This window comes from Phascolarctos cinereus, unplaced genomic scaffold, assembly GCF_003287225.1.
Source record: "Phascolarctos cinereus isolate Bilbo 61053 unplaced genomic scaffold, phaCin_HiC Scaffold_4;HRSCAF=312, whole genome shotgun sequence".
NCBI lineage: Eukaryota > Metazoa > Chordata > Mammalia > Diprotodontia > Phascolarctidae > Phascolarctos > Phascolarctos cinereus.
This window is the reverse complement of record NW_027555847.1, coordinates 110,638,875-110,653,451: the sequence shown is the minus strand read 5'-3', so window position 1 is coordinate 110,653,451 and position 14,577 is coordinate 110,638,875. Positions and strand designations below refer to the sequence as shown.

General features: G+C 38.1%; 2 long non-coding RNA genes across 2 annotated transcripts in view; one reads left to right on the top strand and one right to left on the bottom strand.

The window, feature by feature from the left end:
• Positions 1–14,577, top strand: part of LOC110196484 (uncharacterized) — a 109,712-nt gene that overhangs the window by 27,883 nt on the left and 67,252 nt on the right. The gene's annotated exons all lie outside the window — the stretch shown is intronic.
• Positions 652–11,406, bottom strand: LOC110196485 (uncharacterized). Its single transcript, XR_002321233.2, has 3 exons — positions 11,276–11,406; positions 10,432–10,490; positions 652–763 (listed from the first exon to the last, which is right to left on the bottom strand). It is a non-coding gene; the product is annotated as an uncharacterized LOC110196485 (long non-coding RNA).

The following is a 14,577-nucleotide window of genomic DNA, read 5'->3' as shown; positions in this document are numbered from 1 at the left end:
CCTGCTGTCTGAGGGGAAGACTAGGAAATAACAGGAAACCTTCTAATCCACTGCCTTCATTAGGAGAGTTCTTCCAATCACCTGGACTTATCCTGTAATGGTTAATATACTCCCATGCCCTATTACTCTCCACATCCTGAGGTAGTACCCCCAACAAGCCAAGAACAGTCTCCCTTCCCCATCTCCTTCTTGTCTGTTCTATCATTCCCATTTACCTCACACCTACCCTCTAAGGTTTACATTCTAGGTTTGTGTAAATAATAATAATAGTAAAATAATTAATATTTATATAGTACTTTAAGCTCTTCAAAGCACTTCACAAATATTGTGTCATTTATGCTAATGATAAACTTGGAAGGCAGGTGCTATTATTGCCCCCATTTTACAGATGAGAAAATTGAGGCACAGAGAATAAGAAGTTAAAAGAAAAGAAGGGATGATAAAAGAATATGATCAGATCACAGAGTTTCATAGTTCTTGACCATGAAGATTGAAGATAATATCAAGTGTAGGGTAGTCTCTACTTGTAGCTGAGGTTGTGGGGGAGAAGAGTAGGTTATGGGAGTTGTATAAATTGAGGAACTTGGAAGTTAGGGTACTTTAGGGTACATCTGCATACTTGATGAATTCTGTTAGTATTAGGGCAAGAGGTAGAGAGATTATGAGACCATATACTTACTGAGAAAGAATATAAAATATCCTGAGGGTCAGTAATTAATGGTCAGAATGATCCAGATTGGGTGATGGATGTGGATAGAGTGACCTTCAGAGAAGAAGAATTTGCTTAGTGATGGCAGAAATAATAATAATAGCTAACATTTATATAGCACTAACTACATGCCAGGAACTTTATAATTATTATCTCATTTGATCTTTACAACAACCCTAGGAAATAGATGCTATTATTATCTCCATGTTTTACAGATAGAGGGATGGAAGAAAGCAGGTTGAGTGACTTGCCCAGGGTCATACATCTAGTAAGCGTCTGAGGCCAGATTTAAACTCAGGTCTTCTTGACTCTAGGTCCAGTGCTCTCTCCACCATATCACCTAGCTAATGGTCTAGAAGAGGTAATGAGGAGCATATAGGATATGAGAACAAAGGGTGCAAACGGAGGAGACTGTAGAGTTCCATTCTCAAAACCTAGGTCAAACCACTTCAATTCTACAGCCTCTTCTACTCTTGCATCCTTTGTTTTCTTGTCTTATTGCTTTTCCTGCCTTGCAAAACACCAGACCTGAATTACTCCCATTATCCACCTCCACTCCTATTCATATGCAGCTGAGAAAAAGCCAGAGGATGGAACACAGTAGTGCTGACTGGGTCAACCCCAAATTTATGGTTTTTAATATCAACTAAATCCCCTTTGTATCAAGGCAATTCTTCTACTCCTCCATAATTGATTCTCTATCCTACTCACCACAGAGGCTATTCCAAGCCTTATCTTCTCTCCGTAATTCTCTCATGCTCCCCCTTTCCGCTGCCCTTTTAATTGAGCACTTCATCTAATACTTCATCAAATCAAGGCCATTGGCTGAGAGTTGCCTTCTCCCCTTCTCCTTATCTCATATCCCTCTGACATCTATCTACGCCTTCACTCCAGCACTCTGATGAAGAGGAGGCACTTCTCCTTGCCAAGACCACCCCATCTTCATGTACTTTTGCTCCCCTCCATTCCTGTCTTCTCCAGGAGCTCTCCCCCACAAACACTCCCCTCTAATCTTTAATCTCTCCCCATCTACTAGTGCCTTCCCTGTTAACCTAAAAAATTCATTATCTTCTCATTCTTAAAAAACCTATAACAAGATCCTTAAACTCTCCACCATTTATCATGCTGTATTTTACTTTGCCTCCTCAGTTTAGCTCCTTGAAAAAGCCATCTACACTCAATGCCTTCACTTCCTCTTCTCCCATCTTCTTCTAAACCTTCTGCAATCTGGCTTATATCTCATCATTCAACTGAAAACGCTCTCTCAAAAGTTACTGATGATTTTTAAATTTTCCTACCTAATGGCAATTAAATCAACTCTCATCTTTCTTGACCTCTCTATCGCATTTGGTCATAAATTTCTATAGTGATGTTGATCACCTTCTCCTCCTGAATACCCTCTCAGAATACTCTGGGTACTCTTTCTATAATTCCTTTTCAGTTTTATTTTCTGGATCTACTGTGTCTTCTATAGTGAAAAAGAGTAGTTACTGTCTACGGAATCAGATGATCCGGCTTCAAATCCTGCTTCTAACACTGCCTTTGTGACTTTAAGCAAGTCACTTCTCTTTGGGCCTGTTTCTTCATCTGTGTGCTGGACTGGATGAAATTGGAGGACCCCTCCAAATCTAGATCTATGATCTTCATCCATGTTATGCCTACTAACCTTGGGTCTATCCCAAGGCTCTGTTCTAGGCTCTCTTCTCTTTTCTCTCCATATTTTCTCACTTTGTGATCTCATCAACACCTATGGGTTCAATTATTATGTCTATGAAGATTCTTTTCAGATCTACAACTCTAGTCTTAGATTCTCTCCTAAGTACCAGTCCTATATCAAAAATGACTTACTGAATGTTTCATATCCAGTTTGAATTTTAAACTCAATATATTTGAAACAAAGCTTATTATTTTCCTGAAACCTAACTCTCTTCTAAACTTCCCTATTGATGCCAAGGACATCATCATCTTTTTAATCACTCCAGTTTCCAACCTTGGAATTATCCAGCATATCCAGTCTTATCACTTGTATTATTTCTACCTATACAACATCTTTCAATCCAGTCCTTTCTTTCTCCCCATGCACACACCTCTTATTAACTTTCACCTAAATTATTGCAAAAGTCTAACTGGTTCTTCCTCTCTCAAGTTGGTCCCTGAGCTAATTCATCCCCCGCAGTGTGGCCAAAGTGGTTTTCCTAAAGCTCAAGTCAGGCTATTTCTATGCAATACACTCCTCATTGCCTCTAAGAACAAATAGAAACTTCTATTTAGCATTTAAAGCTCTTCACAACCTTGGCCCTTCCTAGTTTTCCAGTCTTATACTCCCCTCCATGAATTCCATAATCCAACCATGATAATCTACTTCTTGTTCCTCATAAATAAACCTATGTCTCCCATCTCCAAGTCTTTACATGAGCTGTCCCCATGTCTGGCATGTTCTCCCTTCTTACTTCTGCTTTTTAGAATCCCTGGCTTCCTTTAAAACTTCACCTTTTATAGGAGACCTTTCCTGGGCCGTGAAGCTTTTCTTTTAAGGTCATATGGTGTCTAATTTGCATGCAACTTGTATGTGTGTTTTTTTTTAATTTTAGACTTAAATACTAAAACTTAAAAATACACAGTAAGAAAAGAAAAAAGAAACATTATAAACTTAAATATTAAAACTTAAATACAAAATACATACCTGTATATGTTGTCCCCACAATTTGAATATAAGTTCCTTGAGGTCAAGTTCTGGTTTTGCTTTCTCTTTATATCTCCAGAGCTTAGTACACAGCCTGGTATATAGTAAGCATTTAAAAGCCTTGTGGGTATACCCAGAGTTAGCGGGTAATCAAATGGATGAGAACTGAGTTGACTGATTCTTCTCTTTGTTGATGTCAAAGAACTTCAATAGCTTTCAATTGTATGAATGAATTGGCAGCTGCCATGGTCCAAAAACAGTCTCTGATAGAAGCTGGTATGAGGAGTAAAGATAAAATAGGGTACTGCCTATATTAAAATATGTCCCATTTCTCCAAATCTGTCTTACATAAAACCAGCACATGACTTAAACTGTGTGATATTTATCAGTGTATGCAGTACTTTAAAGAGATTTCAATTTAGGGGTACAGATCATATTTGAGGTAATATATTTAAACTAAAAAAACTTAATAGCAGTGTCAGGGCATCCTGTTGGTGGCTGCTGCACCCTGGGGAAGATGGAGACCTTTGGAGGTGGGAACTTCTAGTCCATTGGCCCCAGATTTAACATAAAATATGCCAGAGTTAATGATTCTGAGGACACAAGATTTACTTTGCCAAAGAATTCTGATGAGGAGTCTGCATAACTCTCAGGCCTCCCCCAACTTTTGTTTAGGAAATATGCTTTTCTTTCCTGTGACTTGTCTTTCTTGAACTTCATTCGTTTCTGATTTTGTTTCCAATTGTTCAGGGTCATTACTAACTTTGATTCTGCTGTCACAAGTTGCTGGCTAATATTGCTGCCCCTCCTCCCACTCAGTTTAACCCTCTGGCCAATTCAATGAGAGTGTTCTCCAGGCCATCATCCAGGTCATTTATTAAAGGATAATGCTAAGCTTCAATGTCTGTTGGTATAGTAATATCTATTTTGATATTTCCTCAATGGATACTGATCCACTGATGATCACTCTGAGTGCAACTAACTAGTAGTTCTGAGAATAATGCCTTTCTGTATCAATGAAGACCATAAATCTATTGAATGTTAGAGCTAGCTGGGACTCTGAATATTCTCTAGACCTTCTCCTCTATTTTACAGATGAAGTAACTGAGACCTTGAACAACTGAATGACTTGACCAAAGGATCACAGTCAGCTAGGGGCAAAGAGCCCATGTTACCAATCCAGTGCTTTTTCCATTTTGCTTTGAATCTACAGAAAGGAGAATCTAATCTCTTTTCTCAGAACCTTTCAGTGGAAGTAAAAAAAATCAAGCAAAAAAAGAATAAATTTTGTTTTCTGTAGATTGAAATCTATTTGAGTAACAAAATACTCATCTGGAAGCCTTGGGGTATACCCAGAGTTAGTGGGTAATCAAATGGATGAGAACTGACTTTCCTTTTCCCTGCTGGATTTCCTTTTGAGTATGAATAAGCTTTTTCTACTGTTTCTTAAACGTGAACTTTGTGAATGAGCGATAGCCAGACATAAGTTATATTATATGGTTGACACCACAGATTCTGCCTACCAGTGTAAATGCCGGAATTTTTCCTTGTTCAGTGAAACCTCCAAATTCATTATAATTTTACATTTTGTTATCCATAACAATAGCTGCGTGAATCCCACTCCATTTCTGCATAGTTAGGAGAAAGAACACAACTAGCTCTGGATTCAGAAGACCTGTGTTCAAATCCTAGCTTTGTCATTTCCCATCTGTTTGACCTTAGCTAAGTCACATTAACCTCCTAGGTACCAATTCCCTCATTTGCCAAATAGACTAGATGATCTCTGAGGTCCCTCTCAACTTGATGAGATTTGGTAGTTACGCATATACTCAAATATTATCCAAAATACATTATAAGTTATTTCTTCTGGCTTATAAAGCACGAGATAACCAAAATCATATATTCTAAATAGATTTTGGCTTCAAACGTTGTCTTCTAATTAAGGGACACAGGAGGGTTGTAGGGTAGTGAGAAGAGAGAGGAGACGCAATGTCTCTGACAAACACTAAACTTTAAAGTGAATCTGAAAAAATTATTCTCTTGCCTATTAATCCAAATGTTAAGTATGTATTTCTGAGCTTCACAAGCCAGAGCCCACACTCATTCATCTCAGCTTCTTCCCAAAGGAAATATTTTCCACAACCCCAGCTGTTACATACACTTTGTACTCCCTCCAGTACAATGATGTTGACAGAAATTTTGCTAACTCCGGTCCATTGTTGGGGAAGTGAGACCTCATTGTCAGGAGTCTGTCTTTGAACAAAAATACAGGGACTTCCTTAAACTCTCCAAATTATATCTTTGTTAACTCAGAAATCTCAGATGAATAGCTTTTCTTCTGTAAGCCCCAGATTGCTTATCCTTATCTGTAAAATGGGACTAATAATACCTATAATATTGTGATCTTACACGATTGTTGTGATGATCAAATGAGATAAAATATTTAAAACTTTGCAAATTTTAAGACAAATGTTAATGTTGATTATTATTATTCCTTATTTTTAAAATCTGACCAAACCCTTCCCTTTCTGTATACAGTTCTGTTTTGTTTTGTCTTTAAAGGTGCTTTGGGGGGTATTTTGCTATTTAAATGTGCAAGTTCAGTTTGGAAAAAAGGTCTTTGACCCAATTGATTCTTCTCCAACTCCCCAAGCAATGTGGACTCCTCATGTGCACCACTTGAAAAATAGTTGGAAGTCAAATGCGATGTTGATGCCACATTGAGTTGCAGGGGCCCTGTGAGAGATTCACGGGAGGGGACAGGGTCTAAAATGCTTTTCTTTCCAATCAACAACAGCCCTTCATGTATATGTTCATTCATAAGGGGTGCATGAAAAGGCGCGCGCTCGCGTGTGTGTGTGTGTGTGTGTGTGTGTGTGTGTGTGTGTGTGTGTGTGTGTGTGTAACTTGATTGCCACTCAGTGTGCAATTTGGCTCTGGTACAGCTTGGGATTTAGATAGAGAATGTACCACTAAGCTACAGGCATAGCTCAAGTTAGAAGAAAGGGGGTGAAACAAAGAAAGCCCCATGAGAAGGTGCTGAGAGAACTTACCAGGATACCTTTGTCATTCCTTTGAGGTTCCTGCCCCTATGACTTCAGCCAGAAAGCATTAAAATGAGTTCCTAATACAGTACATGTTTTGCAGGTGAAGGTTTTTTGAGCTTTAATTTGCTGTTTGATTCGCCCCAGGATTTTCAGGTGTTGCACGAGGGAGTAAAGTACAGCGAGTACCTCCGTTTTTTGGTTGTCGGCCATTGGATGATGGCCATAGCATTATTAAACCATCCAAGCATGCTGGTCTCAACCACAAAATTTAATTTTCCCTACTGCAGGGACTAATCAACCACCACAGACTTTAAGTCCTGAGGAGACTGTTTTTATCTGTATTTTCCCCCCTCGGACTGAAGGAGAGTTAATTTTACAGTTTTGTCTGTCCTCAGGGTTTCAAACAGTGACAGACATTCAGCTTGATGGGAAACAGATAGGTGGAATTTTTATGAATTCATCCTGTGACATATATTAAAGGAAGATGAAAGCTTAAAGGTAGCCAGTAACACTTCAGCAAATATTTTTTGAGGACCCCAGTATTCCTTCAGAAAAAAAAGGAGGCAAAACTTACCCAAGGAAAATAAATTCAGTACTTGACATCATCTAAGTCTTGTACTTCCTAAAACTGAGGTAAGTTGATTTTGACTGAAGTAACCTCTGGCTGTGAGAAGTCTCTCTTTGGGAATATAGTTTTCTCAAGCTTATTGAACCTAGTTATTCTGGGCTGAGTACATTTATTCATCAGACAATATTTATTTTTATTATTACTATTACTAATAATAATCTGTATAAGCAACTTGTTATTACTTATCATAATATTAGCTTATACTTATATGGTTCTTTCAGGCTCACAAAAAATTTTATGTGGGGTTTCAAAGTGACTGTTGTCTGCCAGAGAACTATTAAGATGTGATAGAGATTTCAGACACAAGTCATATGTGCTACCTGACCTCAAGAAACTTGCAGTCACTAGTGGGGTCTACAATCTCATTATTTTATGGAACTACCCTTATGCCACAGCTTTGATTCCTTTTATCAAGAAAAGTCTAAGAAAAAGTCCTTGTGACAAATATCCTTTGGGATCCTTATTTATTCCTGTTTCTTTTGACTCAAGCTAGGTTTGTAGATTCATGGTTCATTTTCTGTTTTATAATCACTAGAATGTAAATGCAATGGTTACAGTATAGTGACTAGGAACCTAACAGAAATAACAGAGGTATCCTGTTAAATAACAAAGGTATCCTATTATTCTTTCCAAATCAGGGGTATTAGGAGTACAATGCCCCAGTGATCTAGAAAATCTGAATAAAAGTTTTTGGCCCTCCTTTTGTACCAGGAAAGTCTGAACTTTTTCATTTGCTTTTATTGGGTGTTTACAGTACTTTATTGCAAAATTTAGGTTGGTATCATACAATAATACATACATATACACATACATATATATATATATATATATATACATACATATATACATAAAATGCATTTCTGAGTTTCTAAACTTTTTCTGTGTCATCTGTTGGCCTTCACATGTCATCTGCAGCTTCCACAATACTCCCCCAAATTTCCATTTAATTTGTTATGCTGACCCACAATATATCAAAACCACTATAGAGAAAGTCACAATGTGGAAGGGATAATTTCACTTTAAACACCTTCTTTTATTGGGATTTCTTTCTTTCTTCCCATTTCTTCCAACCTGAGCTGTGCTTGTACAATGAATCCCATGTCTTATTTATGTGAGATGAAATATACACAAATAATTATGATGCAAAATTTAGTGCAGAAAAATAAGAGAGCTTTAAAACCTGTTATGTTCAGAGGAGGACAAGATTACTTTGAATGAGGAGCAAAACAAAACACTTCATTCAGCATATATCATTTGAGTTGAGCCTTGAAAGATGGAACATGTTTGAGATCAATTGCAAATCAACCAGTTTTGTAGATGCATGTGTTTGAAAGGACTTTATGGTTAAATTAGGGAAATGGATTGAAAGAATCCGATGTTTTTCTTCCTTTTTAAGTGATCAATCTAAGTAAGCACTCATTGTAGTACAATGAAAGGAATGCTGGATTTGGAGTCATAGGAACACAGTTTAAATCCTAGTTCAATTCTTGACTACCCATGTGACTTTGGTCAAATTACTTAACAACTCTGGGTTTTAGTTTCTCACCTTGGAAATGAGGTGACTCTAATACATTGTTGGTGGAGTTGAGAAATGATCCAACCATTTTGGAGAACAATTTAGAATTATGCCCAAAGGGCTACAAAAATGTGTATACCCTTTGATCCAGCAATAGCACTTTTAGGGCTATATCCCAAAGAGTTCAAACAAATGGGAAAAGGACCCACATGTACAAAAATATTCATAGCAGCTCTTTTTGTGATGGCAAAGAATTGGGAACTGAGAGGATGCCCATCAACTGGGGAATGGCTGAGCAAGTTGTGGTATATGAATGTAATGGAATACTATTGTGCTATAATAAATGATGAACAGGCTGACTTCAGAAAAACCTGGAAAGACTTATATGGTCTGATGCTGAGTGAAGTAAGCAGAACCAAGCGGACTTTGTACACAATAATAGCCACGTTATGCAATGACTAAGATTGTTAAACTGAACCCTTCTCAGCATTACAAAGATCTAAGACATCTCCAGAGGCCTCGGGATGGAAAATGCTTTCCCCATCCAAAGAAAGAACTATGGAAGTCGAATCGCTATCACTTATTTTTACCTTCTGTTGAGTTTTGTTTCATGTTTCTGATGGTCCCTCCTATTGGTTTTAATTTTTACTTACAACTTCACTAATGTAAAAATATGTTTAATGGGTATGTAAATGTAAAGCCTATATCAGATTGTATGCCATCTTGGGGAGGGTGGGGGGGGAGGAAGGGGGAGAAAAAATTTCAACTTAAAAGCATATGGAATTGATTTTTGATAAATCAAAATAAATTAATAAAATTTTTTAAAAAAAAGGAAATGAGGTGACTGACCTAAATGACCTCAGAGTGCCTAGGCTAAATCTGTTTCCCAGCCCCTGCTTTGTACCTTGGCATACATATCTATACATATATCTAATTTGCTGTTGCTGTTCAGTTGTCTCTGAGGTTTTGTTGGCAAAGATAACTGGAGTGGTTTGCAATTTCCTCCTCCAACTCACTTTACAGATGAGGAAACGAAGGCAAACTGGGAAAGTGATTTTCCCAGAGTCACACAGCTAATAAATATCTGAGGTCAAATTTGAACTCAGATTCTCCTGAATCTAGGCCAGGCACTTTATCCACTGTGCCACCTAGCTGTCCTCATATCTATTTAATAGATTTGCTCTTATTTACATCAGGAGTCTTGTGAAAGTCTGTGAATGTTAGAGAACTTTTTGAAATCTTTAGGCAAAAGGAACAGCACTCCTGATATATGTGAAGGCTATAGAAAACTGCTGAAAGTAAATGAATATCAGTATAATTTCTTACTAACAGAACGGGAAAAAAAAGTCCACATCTGTCATCTTCTAATAATCATCTACCACTTTATAGTTTTTTTTTTCAATTTTTGTTCCTTACCAAACCAGAGATACTTGAGGAAGTTCATAGGTCCACAAGTTGTATTTAGAACAACTACCTAATAAAGAATTTCCCCCCCAAATTAGAAAGGGTTGGCTAGGTTAAAATTGCTGTCCAAATGTGGGATTCACTAAGACTGCATCTAGTTCTCGAAAGATGCATTTCCTATTTCCAGAAATGCATTTAGTAGGTCCCTCATTCTTATTCCAGGAAATTGAGACACATCAGTTTCACTTATTGAAATGAGATATAGACTCTATCACCTTGAGAAGAGGGGAGAAAATGGGAAACATCACTCCAAGCCTCCACTCTGTTATTCTAATCAATGCTGGTTTTGATCATGAGAGACATTTCTTGGAATATTCCTGAGAAGAGGAATCAAGAGAATGGCAAGGGGGCAGTGCCATGAAATAATGAGATAACAGAACTCACCAATACTGCTGATAAAAGTCCTATTCCACAGGTGGTAAATATCTCAAAAACAGTCATGCCTAAAAAGAATGAAAAAAAAGCATCAAAAAGCACATGCCTAAGAAAAGAGTCTTTCAAAACAGTTGTTCTTCACATATTACAGGAAACATCAGCTTTAAAGGAAAATGGGACATAGAAGGAAGTCCCTTCCAAAGAAAAATATTATAATTATTCTTAATTGCCTGGAAATAATTTATCACGCAGAACTGGACCATGATATGTTTCAATAAATGCTTTAGACCCATGGCTGTTGTAGTGGTTGCATATTTTTCTATACACATGGTATTCCAATTACACATTCAAGAAAAGCCTATGACTTTCACTTTTCTCTCTGATCCCCTCCTTTACCCCCTCCTCTCTTTACAATCTCCTCTTGCTTTAGAGGAGGGGGAGGGCCTAGGGGGAGGAAGAGCAAGAGCAAAATAACTGGAGAACTTGAGGCCTGCTACTCGGTGCATTTTATTATTTCAGGAATTCATTCAAAGCTGGGCTGCAATTACATTTAAAACTGGAGAATAATGGGCTATTGACATGTATATGGTTTTAGAAATATAAGGCTTCATTTTCTCAGCTGGAATTTCCCCATGATGTGCATTTGCATTACATTAGAGATGCTCTTTTTCAAAAAAGAGTATTGCAAGCATTCAGACATTTTGACATTATCTGGGTCAGGGGCAACATTTAAAAGCAATAGCCCTACACCTACTAAGACTCTCTTGCAAGCAAGCACAAAGGCATTAGGGAAGAGGAGGGAAATACGGAGAGGTGGCTCCCCTGAATTAACTCTACTTTATGACACACCTACCTCCAGCATATATTAATCTACAGGAGATAGATTGCCATGGTCACAGACCTCTTCTTGGCTTCAGCAGCATATACATTACCTAAATTGAAACCTGTACTTCTTCACACCAAGTACAGTTTGATGTGCCTGGCCTAAGAATAGTAGGCAAGACACATTATCATTGGTTTTGACCCTGTATATAATCTTCTCCCTTTCCCATGTATTTACCTACACACCCTGCAGCTGCCGGTTTTCCTTCTGGCCTGACAATGAAAGCATTATTCTCAGCTCCTTACCCAGAATCTAACTAGTTTGTCAGGCTCAAAACTGCATGGCCTGGGCCAGGTATGTAAGCAACTCAGCACCTTTCCTGTTCCCAGTGCCCAAGTGCCTAAGACATAATGAAAAAGGAATGCAGAAGTTTTCACCTGTTATAATTGTTTAATAAAGTCTTCTACAATGCACGCTTTGTCATCTTCCAAGAATAGGCCAGTTGTAAGTGGCGGTGATTATATGAATGCTTTATGTGAATAGAAAGACCTGCATAATTGGTATGATCCTGCAAGGAAAACCTCACCAAGCTTGCACAAGATGTCTATAATTTTCTAATCCACCACGTCCTAGTTCCCCAGACATGACACTCTTTATTTACCCTACACTTATGTTCCTTTCCTGAATGGGCAGGGGAACCAACATTGTCCTGTCCCCTCTATAATTAATGGGATCAGGAGAGGGTGGGCCAAGACTGGAAACACTGTTTTCTAGGGATGATGCCTTTGCTAGCTTGTTTTGTGTCCTTCTACAGGCCCAGACAATGGGATAGATTGTAAACCAAGGTTCACAGAGTCACATCTCCATTTTTCTTACTGGCACCTCACGCAATTGGACATAAAGACAGTTAATGAAAGCTGTGCAGTATGGGGGAGTGGGGAAACAAGAATATTCTCTTCTTTAGAACTTTTGTTTAGATCCAAATATGTCTACTTTATCAGGTTGAGCCTCTTTCCAATAGCACCATTGTAATAAGAAAACAGAAATGACACATTGCAGAAGCCCTGAGTTATGGATTCTATCCCTGGGCTGGCAGGTGCAGTATCAAGACAAAGCTGGATAGCTATCGTTTTGCATGTTTATCATTATTAGATAATAATAACAGATCACATATACAGTTTGACAAGTTCTTTCTTCATATCAACCTTTGCAGATAGGTAATGCAAATATTATTATCAACATAACATCTCAAGGATCTATATAGAACCAATGGAAGGGACCCCAGAGATCACTTAGTTCACCCTCCTAATTTTCAAGATCAGGCAATTTTAAAGATCACCCAGAGTGGTTAAGTGATTTGTCCAAGGCCACTTAGGCAGTGTCAGAGTGTCAGAGGCAGGAGAAGAACCTAGTACTCTGATTCCAAAGCTTAGGTTATTTCTACTGGATCAAATTTCACTCATGTTGGTATTCTTTCCACCAATGAAGATAACAGCTCAAATTCCCCTTTGAGAGTTTTTGTGTTTGAAAAATTCACCAATCTGGTGGCACACCTCCCTGAACTCAGGCTGATCTTTGGACAAGAGACCTGTAAGACCAAGATTATATTCTGTCCTTTGCCCTTCTTTGTCTCTCTAGCACTTAGAACAGTTCCTGGCATATGGTAGGTACCTAATAAATGTTACTTGACTAACTGATGGGATATGGGATGATGGTTTGGGAGAATTGACCAAAGGTTATATTCCATTGGCACAGTCTTTGAGATCCAGTCTCACCTGCATGACATAATGAGATACAAGAAGAGGATTTACAAGTTATGTGCTTCTTCAAGCTCATCAGCCTGCATTCCAGATTTTGTTATCATATGCAATACTTGGTATTTTGATCTCTTTCACCCCTTTCTATCTTCCTTTTGTGAATTGTTTTTCATCCTTAGAAGGCAAGCTTTCTGAGGGCAGGGATTGTCATAACATGCTTGGAATGTGGTAAGTGTTTATTAAAGGCTTGTTGTCTGACTGACAAGCTAAAAGTGTTAGGGCTAGGTCTTGAACCCAGGACTTCTGTCTCTGGAAATTATCTAAATTGTTTTACTCTTTGGTTGCTACCAAATATTTGAACCACAAGAGATCTGAGTAACATTAGCTATCAAAAAGTTGGTAATCAGGCCATAGTATCCATGCCATTATTCCTCCCACCATAAAAGTGAGTTCAGTTGTTTGCCTAAATCATCAAAAGAGAATAAGATTGGCTGCCAGCAAATCCAAATATGAATGATCCCAGTGAGAGATCCCTGGCAAAGGTATCCTGAACTATAGCAAGGATGTGCCCCAGTATGCAGCTTTGGAGGGATGCACTACACCTGCCTGAGTTGTATCTAAGGCCAATTGTATATGTTCACATCTTCTTGGGCAATAAATTTGCTTAATGAGTAATAGTGCACATCTACCAATTTAGCAAACTAGACAGAGTTGAATTCTAGAGCACTAGTTTAAGTGTGGGTGGAAAGCTTGAGGCTCTGAGTAGACTAAGCTCCTTTAACAGTAAATGTTCAAAAGATGTCCTTTTGGCATTAGGTACTCTTTCCAGTAAGCACAAGGAAATTGAATGATGGACTAGTAAGATGTGTATATGTGTGTGCATGTGTGTGCATGTGTGTTTGTGTTGTGCAGGCCATAAACTGCAAATTAACTGCAATTCCCTCTAGAACACCCCTGATAAATAATCAGCTAATCTTTGATCAAGATCTCCAATGACTGGTGTGGACCCACTCCCTAGGCCTATTGTTTTTCCCACTTCAAAAATGATGCTCCTTGCCAGAGAAAACAGAAGCAAAAAGGAGAGCTAAGTAACTCTGCTTTTTCTCCATTGACTGTTACTATAATCCCATCCTCTCTGAAGCAATATTCCTATCACAACTTTGATCTTCTTTCCTCAATACAACTCTCCACCATCAAAAAAAAAAAGAACTCCAATAATTTTTATCATACTCCACTTTTCCCATCAGATTCAGCCCATTCTTAGCTTTGTCACTGTATTATTGTAGGTCTATACCATGCTTTTTTATTCATCTTCAATCAGTTGTACTCGCTTCTTTGTTCTGTATCAAAAATTTAAATTCATGAATTCCCTGCAAAGTTATAGCAGATGATATGACTGCCCTATTTATTTACTGGGTTACATGGGCCATGTTATATAATCTTTCCAAGACTTGGTTTCTTCTTATGTATAATGGGAACAATAATACCTATACTATTTATCCTACTCTATTGAATAGAACAAGCCATATCCCTCTGCACATAGGCAGCCCTTCAAATGTTTGAAGGCAATTATTA